Genomic DNA, 20,559 nt, shown 5'->3' with positions numbered 1-20,559 from the left:
TAAATTAATAACCACAAAAATTACCATCACTGCTTTCTCAACTGATAATTGATCTTACAATTTGGTTTTGGAGTCCAAAGCTGGATGTGCTAAAGAACAATAAACTAAACACTCAACAATCATTTTTAAAATGTAAATGGAATTTCTCTCACTTAAAGATAATTATATACTACTTATTAAGATAACTATATAAAATTGCCACCGGGGGGAAATGATTAGAAAAGGTACTAAAAATGTATTTTTCCTAGAACACTCTTATTTATGGGTTCTTAATTTACAGATTTAGAAGAGACAAAATACAGAACTGATTTCCAAAAGAACTGGTTGCAAACTGCAGAAAAATTTAATTGAGCATTTAGATATTTTTAAAAGTAATCTTTAAATACTTTCTGTTGATGAGCTAGTTTGATTATTTTTGGTCTAAATAGTCTAAAATAATATGTAGAATTATTGTTGAAACAAAGGAAAAAAGATTTCTAAGTGAATGCTTTCAAATCCTTTGTTCTCATTATGCATCAGAATGTCTGCATGCAGGAAATCTAAGCAAAAGTGAAAATGTAGTTGATTTGAATACTGTATATTGTTTTTTAAACCTGCATACTGGTTTTCAATTTATGTTCTATATTTAAGATTGTCAAGGAAGCAAAATTAAATAAGACAAAAATTGAAGTATTCTTAGATTTAACTCCTGTACTTCCCCCTCATGCCAAGGTGCTACTGGGTACATTATATATTCTCTAGCATATAATTAAGAAGGTAGTAAAGGTCAAACATTAAGTAAATGCTTATTCTTCCCCCACAATGTTCTGCTAAAAATCATTTGAATATGCTGCACTGATACACTCTAAGTTTAGTGGATATAAGTATTAAAAGCTAAAATAAATACTGTATTAGCTGTATAAAAATAAATCTTTCAAAATACCTAAGACTATAAATACATTTATATTTGTCCTTTCTCAGTGTTTCTAGCAATATAGTATTAAAAACATAAACAAAGCTGCCCATCAAAATTTTTCACAAAAAGCACTAAAATTCTGTATTAGACTCTTGGGGCTATTATTCATAACCATAACAGAAATGTGAAGCCCTTCAAAAAGGCACCAAATACGAGCTGCCTAAAAGCAAAGAAATGAATTCTAGGGAGATTGGGGAGGGATTCTACGGAGATGGGGGAGGGGCTCCTTTATTATTTTCTACACTTTTATGTATTAAAAAAAAAATTAAGCCAAGAAATGTTTAGCAAAACTCAAGTAATGAAATTTACAAAAACCTAGACCATCCAGACTTAAAGAGAGGTGGAAAATCATGACTATTTGGACAACTAAAACTAAAATAAGTTTTCTTATAATCCAAGCAAATCCCACAGGAAAGAGGAAATTTCCCTTTACAGAGAAACAAAGAAAATGAAAAATACTTCAATCTGAGAGTCCTTAAAGTAATAGAAAAGGATTCTTTAAAAATGTGTACTGTGATTTGCTCAAATATTTAAGAATAAATCCCAATTTCTGGAGTAATGCTTCATTCAGGATTGAAAAAGGCTTTTCTACCTCATGCTTCTATTATAGAGATAGGATTGCCAGGTTAGCATTAACACAGGGCATGCAAGAAGCTTGCCAAGCAGGAATACAATTTTATTAAATGCAGAGTACTAATTCATTTTTTGAGATTAACAAAAATAGCTGTCATATAAATTTACATCTTCTAGGTTTACAAACAGATAATCAAGTGTTCATTTTAATAAGTTATCAGCTAAAAAGTCAAGAAATGTCACTTTTAATGTCATCTAGAGCTTTACATCCGAAGGTTAAAATATATATACCTCACAAGGTAAAAAAGTAGCATGGATTTTTAGAAAGAGCCACAAATTAATTTTTATAAACTTTAAGTGCTACATACTCATTGGAACCCATGTACCAGTATACGTAATTTAGCCCCCAAATTTACTTTCAATGAATTTATTTAATTACATTGATGCTTAAAAGCACAACTTAAATCTATACCACATGAGAAATAGAAGAAATGCTAAACATTAAAAAGTTATTTTAACATGCAAATTACAGCTAATAAAAGTTATACAATTTTTCCTTAAATTGAACACTTAAAAAGACACATTTCCTTTGTAGTTCATGTCTAGGGAAAAAAATCAAGATTGCTTAGAAAGCTTAACTCCATTGTAATTTATTAAGAGTATTAGTTATGTAATCAGAGTAATCAGGAGTTTATAAAGGCTAAATAAATCTTACCTTTATGTAGCCCCAAGATACTGACAGTAAATAGTTTGCTTCAGGCATTTTTGATTGATTATATAAAGAGACAATCAGTTCTAAAATATGTATATCTTCAAAACCTTGATATTTTAACAATCACCACAAACACAGGGTGTATAGATTTCTAAAGATTTCTGGTAATTAAGTACACATAAGAAAGCCTTGCATTAGCTCCCATCCAGCCGGCTTCCCACTGAATACATGCCTTTTGTAAAACTCCAGAATGCAACAGAATTCAACCACTATTCTGAATAAAGAAAATTCATGTGATAAAGAATCATCTAAAGATCTAAGGGTCTGCATCTTTCTCTCCCTGAGTTCCAGGGCTTAATGAATAATGTATGTCAAGATGCTTAGCTGTAAGAAAGACTAGTTCTGTCAAAAGCTACCAAATAAGGAACTGCAGGGAAGCCTGGAAGAGTGACAAGAAACCCCTCCCATAAAACTCCAACTATGCACCAATCACACTGCGCCCCTGGCTTTGTCAGGGTAGGGGGCTGGACTAGGTTCAGGCTGCTCTGTGATTGGGTGGCAAGGGTGAACCTCTGGGGAGGAGATTTTCCTCCTCACCTCTGGTAAACGCCATTTAATAATGGTATCCCTACCGCTGAGGCTGCCATCTGAAAAGATGAATGGGCTTCCCTCTCGGAGTGATGAATAAGCACCATAAAACTCTGCAAAATCCATAGTGCATTCTTAAATAAGAATTACCAATCCTTTCAGAGTCATTTCTGTGAATTTTAATATTCTCTGATTTCTCTTCAAAATAATAGAAGCTGCTTTAAAAATGGCCATCAGGCATTTTAATCATCTCCTTCTGTCAAAAACAAGTGGTTTCCCTGGTGATGCGTAACTACAGTTCTTCTTCAGTCTACATAATAGCATAGTGTTAACTATAAAATACGATTAATGTCCAGAATTCATAAATGTAAGTGATACATTTCCTCACCTGTAGCATTGCTGTTCTCAGGTCCTTCTGTTTCTACTGTTATACTATAGCTTAAAACCTTAAAAATCTAAGGGTGTGATGATTTATTATAAGTGATGGGGGGAATCCTGAAAACTACAGCACTGTGTATGGTTAAAGAATGCAGAGTTCTGTGTACCTATTTCGGGATCCGTAGTTTGATCAGAAGAAAATACTTTTCTGATTGTATGATTGACTCTTGAGTTCTCTTGTGGTATAGCAGGTTAAGGATCCAGCACTGTCACTGCAGTGCTAGGGTTGCTGCTGTGGCCTGGGTTTGTTCCCTGGTCTGGCAGGGGGTGGGAGGAGTGACCTTTAAGAATACAAGAGTGATCAAGCCTTTTACAAGGAGAGTTAAATAAGAAGTCTAAATTCCTTTGAGAAAAAATAATCATTTCTATTGGGTTTGAGATTGCATTATTCTGTAACTTTTATACTAAAGGGGTCTAATGGCTAAGAAATGAGGGAATCCAGCTTTTAGGAGAAAGTTCTGTCCATTCTACCTCACCTCCTTCTCAGTTTGTACCTACTGCTTTGTACTTCTATGACTTGCTGACAGGGTGGCTGCTCCCTCTTCCTGCATCAGATTTGTCTGTCAGAGAGCACATCCTCATCAGGACAGCCAGGAAATACTCTGCCTCTTCTGAGCTTCTCTTGGTCCTTTGCTGCCAAAGTCCTCAACTGCAGTTCGTACCTACTGTGTTCATTTCCTAAATTCCTCTGAATCTTCCACAAAAGAAATATGTTCAACCCCCAATTCTCCACTAAAATCAATTCCAAAGGAATACAAATGTCCTCGTCTCTCACTAGTCTCATTCTCCTCAACGTCTCTGAAGCAGTTAACACTTCAGCTTCTTTAGGAAGGTTTTCCTCCCAGTTCTCTGAACATATATCTTCACTGCTTCTTCTCTTCGTTCTCTATCTTGGATTCACAAAGGTTCTATTCACAAAGGCTCTCCTAGGCGCACACTCTCTAATGGGCACCAGAATTTTAGTTCCATATTTCCAAATGACTATAACATATTCTTCCTGCTGGAATGCCCTGGCAGTCACCTTAAACTTTTTCAAAATTGGTGAATCCCTTTTTCTATTTAGAGCAGTTCTTACCATGACTACTCCCATTTCACTGAGGGGGCCCATATTCCAGGGCTCCTGACTAAAATCTATGACTCTTTCCTGATATTCAATAGGGGTTTCATGTGAGTTGACCACTCTTAAGTGTTCAATGTAACTAATCCAACTGAATCCTTGAGTAACCCTGACATGTTCCCAGTCTACCATGTCACGTTCCCTCCTCCAACACTGTTACCAAGTTCTGTCTGCTACACAAGGCCTTTTCACTTAGTCGGTTCCTTTCCATTCCCATCATCTAAATCCAAAGGCGTCAAGGCTGAGAGAAATGCAAAGTACCTTCAACATCACCTCCTCCAACTTCTTCATTTCTACATAAGCAAGAACTAGAGAGACAATGATCTTCCCATGTTCACCCAGGTACTAAGAATACAGTCTCTGAGTTCAAATTCTTTAGTGCATAATCCTCGACAAATACTCTCACACTTCTCAGTGTGTTAGTTTCCTCATCTGTAAAATCGGTTACCATGGTGGCTGGTCCCCAAGATGCCTCCTGTGAGCCACACCACCCTACAGAGTCTGAGCTGGCTTGTGTAATCAACAAGGGATGCTGCATGACCGTGGAGGCCATCACTGGAAGTCCTGCAGTGCTCCCCTTGGTCTCCACGGATGTACTATTGGGATCCCTGAGCCACCTCGTAAGAAAGTCTGACTATTCTGTGACCACCATGCTATGAGGAAGCCCAGGCTAACTTTATGGAGTGTCTGCTGAGAGTGACAGAGAGAAAGAGGTGGGGAAGGCAAGGAGAAAGAGTGTGAGCAGGCAGGCATGCGCACCTGGCCAGTCTCCAGCTATGCCTGCCAGCCCAGCCCAGAGCCACACCAGAGAGTGAAGAATCCGCCTCAGTCATGCAGGCAGTTGTCCTTTAGATAACTTCGGCCCCTGCCACCATCTGACTACAACCACATGATGAACTCCAAGTGAGAATGTTGAGCCTGAACCCAAATTGACCCACAAAACAATGAAAAGACACAAAGCCAATAAGTTTGAAGTGACTTTTTTTGGGGGGGGGGGGCTGCACCTGAAGCATGTGTAAGTTCCCAGCCCACGGATCGAATCTGGGCCACAGCAGTGACAATTCCAGGTTGTTAAACTGCTGAGACTCCACGGAACGCCTGAAGTGATTTGTTACATGGCAGTAAATAACCAGAACAATTATTTTGAGTATTAAATGAGATCTTATATGTAAAACACTTAAAACAACATCTGCTACATAGTGATAAATAGGTATTAGGTGACAATGATAACATCGATGATGCACATAATAACTACTCCATTAAGGTGCCTACATTTTTAAACTCCAGGTTTATCTTTGTTTGTTTGTTGGGAACATACCATGTTTATTCTCTCAACTGCATCACATCATTCCCATCACATTTCAGACTCAAAACACTTTGTTTCTTAGCTCATCTGCTTTGGCTTTTCTCCTTCCAACCCCTTACTGATCTCTACCACCAGGCCGGCTTTCCCCAAATTCAGCCACAACCTGCTACTCCAAAGCCAGTCACCGACAACTCGGTATTGCCTGCTTCACCAGATCCAGATCCCTCCCTGAGCTCCAGCTTGACAACAACTGATCCTAATGCCCAACTTCAAGCCCATCTTCAACTGCTCTTTACACGCTTGTACTGTTCTCACAGGCTACTATTCCACCCATCCTTATGATGTAACGGCTGGTCCCACATTCCCATTGACAGTGAATTCACTGCCTACAATATCCTCCTTTTATTTCATCTACTTCAAGCTGGTCTTTCAAAGTCAGATTTAGATCATTCAAAGTACATCTCCAAACCAAATCTTCCAGCCTTTCTCCAAACTCTTTAACTATTCTACACGCACTCACTCCTTTATTTAAAGATTACTTAATATGTTCCTATTGTATTCCAGACACTGTCCTGGACACTGGGGACATAGTAGTGAACATTGCAAAGATTTTTCACTTGCAGTTTACATTCAATAACTAAGTCAGTAATATGTCTTGTGATGATAGGTACAATGGAGGAAAAGAAATGATGAGTCATATGAAGAATAAGGGATAGAAGTTCCTCTCTTATAAGATGATCAGGGAAAGCCTCTCTGATGAGATGACGCACATTCAGAGACCTGAAGAAAGACGGGGAGCAAGTCATGTGGACATCTGGTGAGGGGAGTTGCGGGGTGGGGGGTAGATAGCGAAGAGGAATTCAAGTGATGGGTTTGCCAAGAGCAGAGGCCCTGAGGCAGGAGCAGGCTTTGTGAGCTCCCTAAAAGTGAGGTATGTCATACAATTGTTTAAATCCAAACCATGCTTTATGGTGGTTCTCAGCCATATCAGAATTATTGCCCCTTTTGGAATTCATCTATCAGTCTATTTTACTCTTTAATTAACTTCAAACTAAGTTACTTCTTTCTTTTTGTAACAAATACTGTTCAATCCTGAAATGAAATTCCTGAATGCTCTTCCTACATATATACTTTACTAAATATATATACATACATACAAAGTAATCCTCAGATACTCAAAACAAACAAACAAACAAACAAACAAACAAACAAAAAAAGCCCCTAGGATAATGGCTTCTCAGTAACATCCAGATGAAAAAAACTTGTATCAAAGACCACAAAATATAGTTACACACAACTAAATGTAAAAAATAATGAAAGAGTCAAAAGCTTATACCATTTTTGTTGTTGTTTTTTTCTTTTTAGGGCTACACTTGCAGCATATGTAAGTTCCCAGGCTAGAGGTCAAATTGGAGCTGCAGCTGCCAGCCTATGCCACAACCACAGCAACGTCAGATCCAAGCCACGTCTGTGACTTATGCTGCAGCTTTTGGCAATGCCAGATCCTTAACCCACCAAGTGAAGGCTAGGGATGATCAAACCTGCATCCTCATGGATACTAGTCAGGTTATTAATCCGCTGAGCCACAATAGGCACTCCAAAAGCTTTTATCTTACCATTATTTACCAGATGCGTGAGCTTGAGAAAGTTATTTAAACTTTCCATGCTTCAGTTTACTCATCCAGAAAACGAGAATACTAATAGCATCTGCTTTATAGGTTGTTATGAGTTTTAATTAGTGTGTACATGTAGAGCACTTAGTACACTAAGTGCTATGTGAGTGTCTGCTGATTTCTGTGATGTGGAGAATTACCATGAATGTGACAGCAACATAGATAGCCTTTTCCCAAAATGGTGACTGGCTCTTGGAAAGATTTTCAGATGTAACAAAGTGCAATCCTCCCTCATCATACACTATGATTGTACGACTCAAAAATTTAGTGTGGATTAAAACTACCCACAAAAAAAATCACTCTATGTTTATATATATAAAATAGTTGTATTCTAGGCTCAGGTAATCCTAAGTGAATTCTGCACCTCTATGAATGGCTGCTGGGACACAGAGAGACACTCCGTGGTGAAGGGCTACCCCATGGATTCCAACATATCAAGCCTCCTGGCTTCTGTCCATGAAATGCCAGGAGGGCTCTCCAATCAGTGTCCCTGAAATTTCCTCAGTTCTTTTCTAGTTGCTTCAGCTGCCTTGAATTTTGCCTCCACAACCAGGGTGGAGGACACTGGAGGCAAGAAAGGTATATTAATCATTCTTTATATTTCTCAAAGTAGTCAGTGAACCACAGGCACAAAAAGATTCCACTGTAAATTCCTAATCTGCTGTAGCAGGAGAGAGAATGGTAATAGCAGTTATAGTATCAAGTAAAAAGTATCAAGGAAGATTTTCACAGTTTTGGGGAATCAGAAATCTTTTTTTTTTAAGTCTCTGAGCCAAATTAAAATTCATTTCATTTTCCCATTATAAGAAGCAGACTAGAAGCTCCTTCCCGTTGCCACAGTAGTAGAGCCTGCAGAAAGAAATCTAGACAACCCAGAAGAGAAATTATGCATGAAGCCAGAGAGATACAATGTTTACAGACAGACTTGGCTCCTGACAATTTTAATGAGCCAACTGTAACAGCATTTATTAGGTACCTGCTATGTACTAAGAACTCTATATATCTTATTTCTGATCTTTACAATATCCTGGTTATAAATATTATTCCTATTTTAAGGTGAAAAGACAGACACTCTTAAATAGTCAATTACTTGCCTTGAACATGGCAGGGCCAAGATCCAAGTACAGGTCTCAGCCTTTGTTCTTCATGGTGAATGAATAGCTCGTCATATAAGTAGGCTGATTCAAACTCTACAATAACAGTGTGAATTTAGAAATGGACATGCTATAAAATTGGGTTGTGATGATCATTGTGTAACTATAAATGTAATAAAATTCATTGAGTAATTAAAAAAAGAGAAGCGGACTCCTTTATCCTTAATCTTTGTGCTGACTCTGCAGTATCTTGAAGTAAAGAACCACTGCTACTGTAACTGTGGTTTGACCGCTGAGCTAAATGGATCCTACTAACCAGTGCAGCCAGGAAGCTGACAGTGAGACCTACCTGTGTGTGTGAGCTCTATGGGAACAAGACACAGATGCTCATACACAGCGAGGACTCAGGCTTCCAGACTGGTAATGATTTCATATACTAATGTGTATGTATACTAAGAGAGACATTCAGTTCTCTTAGTTTCTGCCTTTTCCTAGTATTAATCCAAAATTTCTAGATGATTTCTGAATAAATTTCTCTCTCTTTTTTTTTGCCTTTTCTAGTGCTGCTTCCCACAGCATATGGAGGTTCCCAGGCTAGGGGTCTAACTGGAGCTGTAGCCACCGACCCACGCCAGAGCCACAGCAACACGGAATCCAAGCCATGTCTGCGATCCACACCACAGCTCACAGTAACGCCAGATCCCCAACCCACCGAACAAGGCCAGGGATCAAACCCACAAACTCATGGTTCCCAGTCGGATTCGTTAACCACTGCGCCACGATGGGAACTCCATAAATTTCTCTTTTATTCTTCATTTTCTTGGTCCTTAACCAATATCTCAAGCAATGAACAGTTTTTCTGGACTATTTCAGGATATTTAAAATTCTGCTGATGGAGTTGAATCTTTGATACACTAAAACACACTGGCATCACTGCCTTTGTGACAGAGGTCAAGAGAGATAAGACACATCTTTGAATAGGGAGAAAGAAAAACAAATAAACCAAACTATGAGGAAACTGAGGCTCAGAAAGTCAAGTGTATTGGCCAAGGTCACAAAGCCAAGTAGCAGAGTTGGGATTTGAACCCAGGCTAGCTGACCTCAGAGTACTCTAAGTTGCCATAAAGTACTTCAGGCACTAATCTATTTCCACCCTTGAGTCTTTAAACAATATATCTATTAACATAATTACTTCTAAGTTAAACAATCTATTGTTGTACCTGAAATATTTTTAAATTATTTAAAATAAGTGTTATTAACTCGTATATTTCCCCAACCTAAGGGGTTTTCCTGGCACCAGCATTGTTTTTGGTAGGACTTACATCTGAAAATAGTTTATCCTATAATCAGTTTATATTTATTTTACACCTTCCTACGTAGATTCAAAGTTCTGGAAGTTTTTATTAATCAAGAAGCAAATCTGTATAACGTAGGCCTTCACATATCCAGTGCTGCTCAGCTTAACATATGCAAATCTAATTGCTAAAAGACTCCTGAAGAATTCTGAGGCAAATTAAACTTCAGATATTAAATACAATAACAACACCATCCCAGTGCCTCTAAAATCACTATGCGTTCTTTTGCTTTCAAAGTCCTTAAAAATGGTTTTGGAGGCAGATAATGATCTAGAATTAACTGATGACCTATATTTCAAAATAACAGAATTTTAAATCTATTTTTACATTATAAAAATTATACTTTCTTCCATTAAGGCTAATAGTACAAATCAACACAAGTAAATCCACTAAATCTGTTTGTGTTTACTGCCCTCTAGTGATAAAGGAACCAAATGCGATTTAAAGAGCAGCTTTGTTCCTGAAGAGCCACCACATTTCAGAAAATAAAATCTTATCTTACAAACATTTTGGAGGCTTGAGATTTAAGGAACTCCTGGCTTTTAAAATCGAAAAATCATCTGAAAAACCTAAGAATCATTCTTTAATTAATATGGCTTGAAAATTTTCTCCCAAAATTGTTTTATTTAAAATAAAACTGCAACATTTATTGAGAAAGAAATTCCAATATAAGAAACTTTGTCTTGTAAGATTCCTTGAGGCTGAAATGACTTGATGACAACTGTATTTAAATTTCTCTTTACCACGGGCTAACTCATTACATGTTGGCAAAGTATTCTATAATTGTTAATACCTAATAGAATGTATTGAATCATGTATTTGAATCGTACAGAGTTTTCTGTGCTCATAACTAATTAGTAAATCTAGTTGAAACCACCACCACCACTATCATCATCATCGTATCTGCAGGGACTTTTGTTTTACTAAAGAATAATTAAGGCAATGAATGGGTACATAAACCTCATATAAATGAAGCATCCACAAAAATAATCTTGTATGAAAAGGAACTTTCTACTTCAAAAAGTAGAACCCCTGATTCACTTAAATTGTTGTAATACCAATATTCTATGTTTATGATGGCTATTATAATCACTAAAAAATACTTAATAACATCCCCTCTGTAAATATGTGAATACCACTTTTTATATGTGAATCTTGAAGTAATTTTAAGTCATAAAATTTGGGCTATAATTCAAAGGAAAAAGAATATTCCTTTTAACAAATGGGACTTAAACAACTGGACATCCACTCACAAAACAATGAAATTCATCTTTGCCTCGCATCACATACAAATATCTACTCAAAATGGATAACAGAACTAAATGTAAAATATATAAACTATAGGAGTTCCCACTGTGGCAGAGTGGGTTAAGGATCGGGTGTTGATTCCAGGGTGACACGGATTTGATCTCTGGCTGGGTATCTGTGGTCTTGGTTGCAGCTGTGGCTCGGCTTCGATCCCTGGCCCAGGAACTTTCATACGCCATAGGTGTGGCTGAGAAGGAAAAAAAAAAAAAATGATAAAACTTCTAGAAGGAAATACTTGTGATCTTGGATTAGGCAAAGATTCCTTAGAACACAAAAGTCATGAAGCAGAAAAGAAAAAAATGATAAACTAGACTTCATCAAAACTTCTCTTTGAAAGAAACTGATAAGAAAATGAAAGAATAAGCCATATACTGGGAAGAAAATATGTGCAAAATACATATCTGATAAAGACTTGTACACAGAATTTGTAAACTCAGAACTCAAAAGGGTCAGCAAGCACATCAAAAGATATGCAAGATCATTAGTCCTAAAAAAATAAAATTAAAACTAAACTGTGGTGCCACTACGCACTTATTAGAATGGCTAAAATGAAAAAAAAAAACACACATAACACGAAATGCTGGTCAGGATGCAGGAAAAATGGAACACTTACACATTGCTAGTGGGAATGCAAAACGGTACACAACTCTGGAAAACAGTTTGGCACTTTCTTATAAAGACAACAAGAACACTGACTACAGTGAGTCAGGGAGCCAAAAATCTCACTTCTAGTTATTTACTCAAGAGAAAGAAAAACATGTGTCCACACAAAAGACCTACGTATGAATGTTTGTAGAAATTTTATTCGTAACAGTGGAAACCTGGAAATAGCCCAGGTATCAATAAAGTGGTAAAGGGATACACAAACTGTGGTACATCCTAAAATGAATCATTAGAAAGCTATAAAAAGAAACAAATTGCTAATAAATGCAATGAGTCATTAGTGGATGAATCTCAAAAGCATTATGCAAAGTGAAAGAAGCCATTAAAAAGGCTATATATCTATATCTATATACATCTCACCTATATGATTTGATTCATGACATTCTGCAAAGACAAAACTATAGGGACAATAAGACAACAGGATCCTGACTGCCAGTGACTAGCAGTAGAGGGAGGGGAATGACTACAATGAAATAAGAGAAAACTTGTTGGGTGATTTAGGAAATATTTTATATCTAGATTTTGGTGGTAGTTTTCAAACTGTATGATTTGTGCAAACACATTCAACTACATTTTTAAAAAAGTACATTTATCAATTTGTAAATTATCCCTGACTTTGGGATTAATAGATGCAAACTATTATATTTAGAATGGCTAAGCAATGAGGTCCTACTGTATAGCACAAAGAACTATACCCAATCTCTTGGGAAAGACCATTATTGAAGAGAATATAAGAAAATAATGTATATACATATATATACATATATGACTGGATCACTTTGCTGCACAACATTGTAAATCAACTATACTTTAATAAAATAAATAAAAAATGTTAGGTGATGTTTTCAACTTATTTTAATTCCATATTTGCTTAACTTTGCCTAACGAGGAATGAAAAACAAAAATCTCAAACATAGTTACATATGGTAAAATAAGATATTTACTCTTCCAAAGAGATTCACCATTATATCCCATTCAGAGACATATGCTTGTCTAAAATCTGTGCTAGCTTTGAGTAGGACAAGACAGAGTAAACTCCTAGTTATGCAAAGCCTTTAGGCAATATAATAACCAAAGAAGTATTCTTATAAGTACTGATAACATTTTCACTACATCCTTTAGAATGAAAAATTCTCTGAAATACTTTATATATTTCCCTGCTTTCTTAATCAACCAAACTGATCTTAATTTGATTACTTTCTGGTATCCTGGGCCACCATTATTGACTCATTGCTGAATAGTCAACACATATTTATTGTATGTTCAATCTAGGTCAAGCACTGTGCCAGCTGCTCGAGATGGAAAAAGTCCATTAAAGTAGGTAGAGCTGCTTGCAGAAAACTGAATAGTCCCATTGCTATATGCATATTTTTAAGTTCTTCTATCACTTTTTTTTTTGGGGGGGGGTCCTGTTTGTCTTTTTAGGGCCTCATCCATGGCATATGGAGGTTCCCAGGCTAGGGGTCCAATCAGAGCTGTAGCCGCCGACCTACGCCAGAGCCATAGCAGCGCGGGATCGGAGTCGAGTCTGCGACCTACACCACAGCTCAGGGCACGTCTGTCACTTTTCTACAGGTTTTATTTTTTTCTGAGTCCTTGGTTGTCAGTCTGTCCTCCGATGGCCAATACATCTATCTGCCTCCTTATACTTAGTTCAGCGTCCCTTTCCCCCTTTTTATTGTGATGGTTTTTTTTTATAAGATAGCATTTCCCAGAATGCGTTGTAGAGAACAGTAGTCCAATGTGATTGTGCTCAAAGAAGATATCCAGTGTCAAATAAACTTCTGATATAGTGCTAACCTTCTTGGAGGTTGTGTACCTTAGCATATTAAAGGCTCTGCCAAGAACAGTACTATATAACCTTACTTTATTTTCTTTAATCTAGTACTTCTCAAAATTACTCTAGTACTTAATTCTGCTCCCTTCACATGAATAAACAAGAAAAATCAAAAAAACTAGGAGGATTTCATTGCAAATTCTTGTGGAAAGTAATGGGCTTTCAATATTAAATAATAAAAGTGTTTAAAACGGTTATTCACTTACTGAACAAAAATTTCTTAAATAAATTTTGTGCCAGTATCAAGTAATGAACTAGATAGGAGAGTTCTCTGCTCATGTAAGCCTTGGATTCTTGGGGCAAAAAGACAAAAACCAAGCAGACCAAATAATAATAATAATAATAATAATAATAATAATAATAATAATAAACGAGTGATAGACACAGATGAAAGAAAAAGGGGTAACAAGATACCATGATGGTGGACTATTAAACAGTCAGGAAAAGCTGAACTAAGAAGGTAATACCTGGGAGTTCTTGTCGTGGCTCAGCAGAAAGGCATCTGACTAGCATCCATGAGGACGCGGGTTCAATCCCTGGCCTTGCTCAGTAGGTTAAGGATCTGGCGTTGCTGTGAACTGTTGTACAGGTCACAGACATGGCTCAGATTCTGTGTTACTGTGGCTGTGGCGTAGGCTCGCAGCTACAGCTCTGATTCGACCCCTAACCTGGAACCCTCCATATGCCTCGGGTGCAGCCCTAAAAAGACAAAAGAAAAAAAAAAAGAAGGTTATACCTGACCTGAGACACCGATGACTAGAAAGAGCCAAAAGATTTTTGGCAGAGCACTGAGCAGGGCTGAGGGAACCCAGCCAGAGTGACGGAGGAGAAGTATGTGGAATGAGAGTAGAGGTGGGTCGAAGCAAGATCATGTGGGTACTTGCAAGCTTTCCAGAGGGTGTGGGTGCCACCAGATGGTTCTGAGCAGGGACTGACATGACATTTTTAAAAGTTGGCTCTGTACAGGCTTACAGAGAGGCAAAAGCAGACAGAAGAGGAGGATGCATCAGAGGAAGAGTTAATGAGACTTGAAATGAATGCTAGAAATGAAGAAATAAGAATCAACTCCTAGACTCCCTGCCTTGACAGTCTGTTTGTGCCATTTGCTGGGAATGTACAAGACTGGGGGAGGTACAGATATGGAGGAGGATAAATAAGGAGAAAGAAGACTCCTACAAATTAAGTGCAAGGAAATTTAAGTACGTGAAATTAATTTTTTTTAAACTATCGAGGGACCTCCAACCCCATCCCCAAGTTCTTCACAGAGTTCTGGATAAAGACGCTACTAGATAGTGAAGTTTTGAATATGTAGTTACTTTTAAATACCCCAATGACATTATATTAGGATAAAAATTTTAAAGATATTTTTAGACCAACTCAACAGAAAGGGCATCAACAGATAATCTATTTTTAAAATCCCCTCTTCAGAGCAAATTCCTAATGTGAAAATCTAAGCAAGGTCATACAGCATAACCAAAATTATAATCTAGCACTCATAGTTGGCAATATTTTTATTAAAATAATATGTCTTATTTAGACATTTTAGGAAGACTTTACTACAGGTAGTAATAAATACAATTAAAAATAGTGCAATAATAGGATTCTTTTTTTTTTTCCATTTGCAACAATGACAGAAGAGTAGAGTATGCGAATGATGAGATGTACGATGGTGAAGGAGCACTGGTTTCTCCAGGTGGCTTCACCTGAGTTGAAATCTTGGCCCTGACTCTTCTAAGCACAATAATATCCAGCAAGCTATTTTATTTATTTATTTATTGTCTTTTAGGGCTGCACCCATGGCACATGGAGGGTCCCAGGCTAGGGGTTAAATCAGAGCAGCAGCTGCTGGCCTACACCACAGCCACAGCAACACGGGATCTGAGCCTGGTCTGTGACCTACAACACAGCTCGTGGCAACTGCCGGATCCTTAACCCACTGAGCAGGGCCAGGGATTGAATCTGCATCCTCATGGATACTACCATGGTTCATTACTGCTGAGTCACAATGGGAACTCCCTAGCAAAATATTTAAAGTCTCTGGGTTGTGTGGCAAGTTGGAGTTAATGAAGGTAATCCAACACAGTGTAGTAAGCACATGTCAGGAACGCAATACGTTATTTACATTATGACCAGAAATACTGAAACGTGTCATAAGGAAAACAATTTGATTAAAAGAGTTCCATGAAGATTTCTACAGTATCTACCCAATTGTTTATGCAATCAGTGGTTTGTCTGTAAACTGTTAGAATCACTGATACCACTGGAAAATGCTTCTCAAGATACAAAACAAACAGGGATAATTTTCTCAGAATGCAGTCACATGACCAATATAAAGACATCCCTTCAGGCTTCAGGACGAAATTCTAATCTCCAATAAAAACGTAGGTACTACTCCATGGTTGACTTGGAACCAAGGAGCTCAAGCCCAGTACCAGTGAGTATAAGACGTTAATCTTCTCAGTCAGCAAGTATTTAATTAGCCTCCACTATGTGTTAACTATGGTACCAGGTACTAAGGAGAGGTCAGTCAGCAATGGTCTGCACAGAAGCAGCTTACCTATCAGTGTGTCAGAGACAGAAGGTAAATAAGCATGGCCAGTAGCCATTCCTCCTTCCTTTCAGCGCACCGTCCAGAGGCTGGACATGGAAAAAAATCGATACCTTAGACATCCTTGCAGCTAGAGTTTCACATGTGACTTAATTTCTTCCAATCAGATAAACCCCTGATCCTTCCCATAAATGAAAAGGCTGTCAATTTCATCGTTGTTTCTTTGTAGATTATCTGCATCTTCTCTCTAGCTGTCTTGAGATCTATTTCTGTGGTTTGTATGAAAATATCTGGATGTGGGTTTCTTTAAAAAAAAAATTCCTCTTGGAATTCACTGGACCTCTAAAATATTTCCTCTTCTTCATTCTCTATTCTCTTCTTCTATAATTCAAATTAAATCTATGTTGCCATTTTGCAAAATATTGCTTTCAAACAATTTTTAAAATTACACATGATTGTTCTTAGATCGTGAGACTAAATTACTGGCACCAAAATATACCAAAAACAAGTAAGATTTTCCTAATTGCCCATAAAGTAAGATGCACCTCTGTGTTCCTTCTAACAAAGAACTTAGACTAGAAGACATAATTTAAAAATAACTCATTTTTATTCACACTTCAATAAAAGTTTATTTTAACCACGTTGCCATTTATTCTTCCACGATACCTGTCTATACTTATATTCTTAAGGAGGAGAACATAAATATTTTTGCTTTTGGGAATAAAGATGATAGGGGAAAACAAAATGAAATAATACAATTAAAAACAGACAACAGACTCTGTTTTACTTGATCTTCCCAGTGCAACTCTAATGCCCTGTGAGACAGCAGGTCAATCACATGTGAGGTGGAATGGGCTCATCAGACACATGACCGTGATGGAATTCTGTGGAATACGTCCAGGATGGAAAGCCCCTCTGGGGACATCTGGTCCACCCTTCTGCCCCTCAGGAGGCCCACCACTCCTCATAATTAAGAGCCCACCTTTCCTGGATGTTTTCCACTCTTATGTAAGTCTACTCCACTTTGGGTGAATGCAGTTTTAAAACACTGAAGTAATACTGAGCTAATGATCATTTACTTACACTGAGCTAATACCATTCTTCACAAGCTCTTTATAAATCCCTCAAAGTTGATTTGATTCTGGACACAGCAAAGGAAATCAAAGTGTGGCTTGTAGGTTTTATGAGAGACATTACAACAAACAAGAGAGTAGTCCACTTCCTTAACCATTTAGATTAAAAAAAAAAAAAAAAAACCACTCCAGGTCTTACAAACAGTGATCAACAGCTAAACATGAGCAATTATAGCGTGGGTTGTTGCTGCTGGTCCTGTAACAGCTAGAGGAGCAAGCATGCAAATCAGAACATATGAACTTCCATTTGGGGTAAGAAAACATATTAACCTTCATTAGCAGTTGCACCATTTGGATGTCCTGATCCAACATCGAGGTCGTAAACCCTATTGTCGATAGGAACTCTATAATAGGATTGCGCTGTTATCCCTAGGGTAACTTGTTCCGTTGATCAAAATTTTGGATCAATAAGTGATATTTGTAATTATTTTGACTGGTTTGTCTAGATTAAAATCATTCGGAGGGTTTCTTGTACTCCGAGGTCACCGACTTTAATATAGCTTCCAGAATACCAGTTCTAATAATTCACAAAACTATCTTTCTCTAAAATCCATAGTTAAAAATAATAATAGTTAATACTGATTGATACTGATAAATATTTATTTACCACCTACTACCTGCCAAGACTAGCATAGAATACTTGCCTGGCATTATCTCATTCATTACTAATAACAATTCTGTGAGGACTATTATTATTCCCACTTTACAGTTGAGCCTTAAGGCCCTAATCATCAGGTCTATACAGGCAACTTCCAGGTTGCCCGTCTTTTCACCACAAATCCAGTCCTGACAATTGAAGGCCTCTAGGACATTTCTATTTAAATATGTAATTTCATGTCTAAAGATTTAACTGACATATCTTCCACCTCACTCTCTTCAAATCAGCTTCTCTCCCTGATTTTCCAATTGTTATTCCTTCTATTATTACTTGAGTTTAGAATTTCATACTTTCCTCTGGCTGCAGTGCCCCAGCAAAGTCTCCTTTCCTGCAGTCATTCTCCTAACTATCCGTTTCTTTTCCTTCCCATCCTATTCCAGTCCCTCGTCACTTACATGCCTAATTCCCTATCAGATCCTTTTTGCTTTCACTCTTTCTCCTCAATGTGATCCATCCTGCATACCACCATCAGATTCATCTTTCTAAAACCACTTTGTTACTTTCCTTGTAGCATTTCCCCGAAAACAAAACACAAGGGTTCTTTAGGGTGGACAGAGTATTGTCCAAACAGCTTAATCTGACACTTGAGGTGCTCTGCAGTAGGGCCTCAATCTACACTTTTCACACCTGCCTCTGTTCCTGTAATCAGATTTTCTGTTCCAGGCAGGCTCATTCATCCAGAATACCCATTCCTCACCCACACCTACAAACAATAAGGCAATCTGAGGGAGTGTCCCATCCTACCCTGCCTCATCCAGCCCTTGCACTATCATCTCTTTCCTCATTAGTAACCAATATGAACCTTCTATGTTCAAGATCCAACCTAAGTAGCACTTTTTCCGGGATGCTTCCCAACCATTCTCATTCTTAGTGTTGAACATTCTGTACTGCTCTATAGGACCAGTAAACTCTGGAACTCATTCACACCCAACAGACTTACTTAACGTATACGGCAAGCTCTATTTCCTATAGGTATGTCTATTTTGTATGTATGTATCTACCTCTCTTTGTATGTATTTGAATACAAATGCACTTATATTAAGCCTCATTTTGTCTATGAAAGCCTTTGGAGCAGACAGTTTACTTGCAGTAACTACACAAAAACAAAATTTCCTTAGTGAAGGCCTAACTACTGGACTTATGTTACCTGAAGTCAAAAGATACAAAACAATAATGACAAAACCCAAAATTAAAAAAAAAAATGCCTGATTTATTTCTCATATGAAAATGGTATCTGGCCTAGAGAATAATCAAAGATCAAATATAAATAATAAAGATAAACCAAAGTAAAAATTTCATTCAAAAGTGAAAATATCAATAAAGACTGAACACAGGATCTTGTTTAGTGACAAAAATTATTTATTCCACACAAAGTAAAAGCCCTGACAAAAGTAAGAAAGGATTCTTGTTCTGTGTCACTTTAATTTTCCTGTGCCTTAATACCTCATTTTTAATGAAGGAAGGTGAAGTGATCTCACAAATCTCTTTCACCTCTAAGGACTTTTGGAATTAAAAAAGAAAAAAAACTCTTTTTTTTTTTTTGAATCAAGTATACTAAAGCTTGATTTCTCTGCAAAGTGGCTGACGGCAAGTGGAAAACAGAAAGGGATCAATCACCTACTCAGTGACTCATTTTCAACTCTGATACCAACTACACTGCCGGGGAATTTCTTTTCCCTCTGGCTATGGCAAGTGTCAGACCCATGACTAGCCCATCTGGGCTGGAATTATGTTCAAGGTCATCTCATCCATTCCTCTGTTTCTCAGCTGGATTGCCATTTTAAATTTGTGCGATGATTAAAGGGTTCTATTTTTGGTTCACATTTCTTCTTTCCCCAAAAGAGACATTTGGTAACCTGATGTTGATTGATATTTGACACTCATTAATAATCAAAATCTCACTATTCCACAGAATCGGAAAAAAAAAAAAAAACATTTGGAGGGGCCTCTGAGGTCATTCTGGTGGAGGGAAAAGTAAAGTCTAAAAAACGTTCCAATTTTTAGACAAAGTGGACTAAAGATCCACGTGAGACCCTCACAACTGAGAAATGTTTCTTTTGTGGCGCCTTCATACATACTCTTTCAAAGTAATTGTGGTCAAGTGATCAGTGAGAGTGTAAATAAAAATATGCTATCCAAGGGTGCTAGGTAACAAGCTAAAACTACAGTGAACAACCTCAGGGCGATCCCACATGCAAGCTAGGGAGGCCCATAAATCAGCACGATGGGGATCAAGATTTCAAAGGCACACTCTGAGCTCATTTGCCCAGGCTTGTTGATTCAAGCTCCAGTTGCACTGGGTTACCTATATGGCAGCATATAAAGTTCATCTTCTAAGTTTAAAAATAGTTCCCATCCCAACTAAGGATAGGCCATGTACCTATGATGGGTGTACCCATATTATGGACTTGACCTAAGTTTTTGTTTAAATTCTCCTAACAATCCCATGAGATGGATTTTGTTAGTTCCGGTTTATAGAGAAAGCAAAGGCTCAGAGAAGTTGAAGCAGTTTAAATATCCAAGGTGGAGTTCCTTTTGTGGCACAGCAGAAATGAATAGGACTAGGGACCATGGGGTTGTGGGTTCGATCCCTGGCCTAGC

The 20,559-nt window shown here is 37.5% G+C and overlaps 1 protein-coding gene across 8 annotated transcripts in view; it reads right to left on the bottom strand.

Annotated features, from left to right (window-relative positions):
* Positions 1-20,559, bottom strand: part of PDE4D (phosphodiesterase 4D) — a 1,473,810-nt gene that overhangs the window by 21,201 nt on the left and 1,432,050 nt on the right. Inside the window, exon 1 of one of the 8 annotated variants that reach the window (XM_047756470.1) lies at positions 3,374-5,315. The exons of the other annotated variants lie outside the window; for them this stretch is intronic. The gene's annotated coding sequence lies outside the window, so the exon portion shown is untranslated. Of the gene's footprint in view, positions 1-3,373; positions 5,316-20,559 lie in introns of those variants that run through there. 8 annotated transcript variants of the gene reach the window in all.

Source organism: Phacochoerus africanus, chromosome 1 (genome assembly GCF_016906955.1).
Source record: "Phacochoerus africanus isolate WHEZ1 chromosome 1, ROS_Pafr_v1, whole genome shotgun sequence".
NCBI classification, from domain to species: Eukaryota; Metazoa; Chordata; class Mammalia; order Artiodactyla; family Suidae; genus Phacochoerus; species Phacochoerus africanus.
Note: the sequence above shows the minus strand (reverse complement) of the source record. Positions and strands in the feature narration are given on the sequence as shown.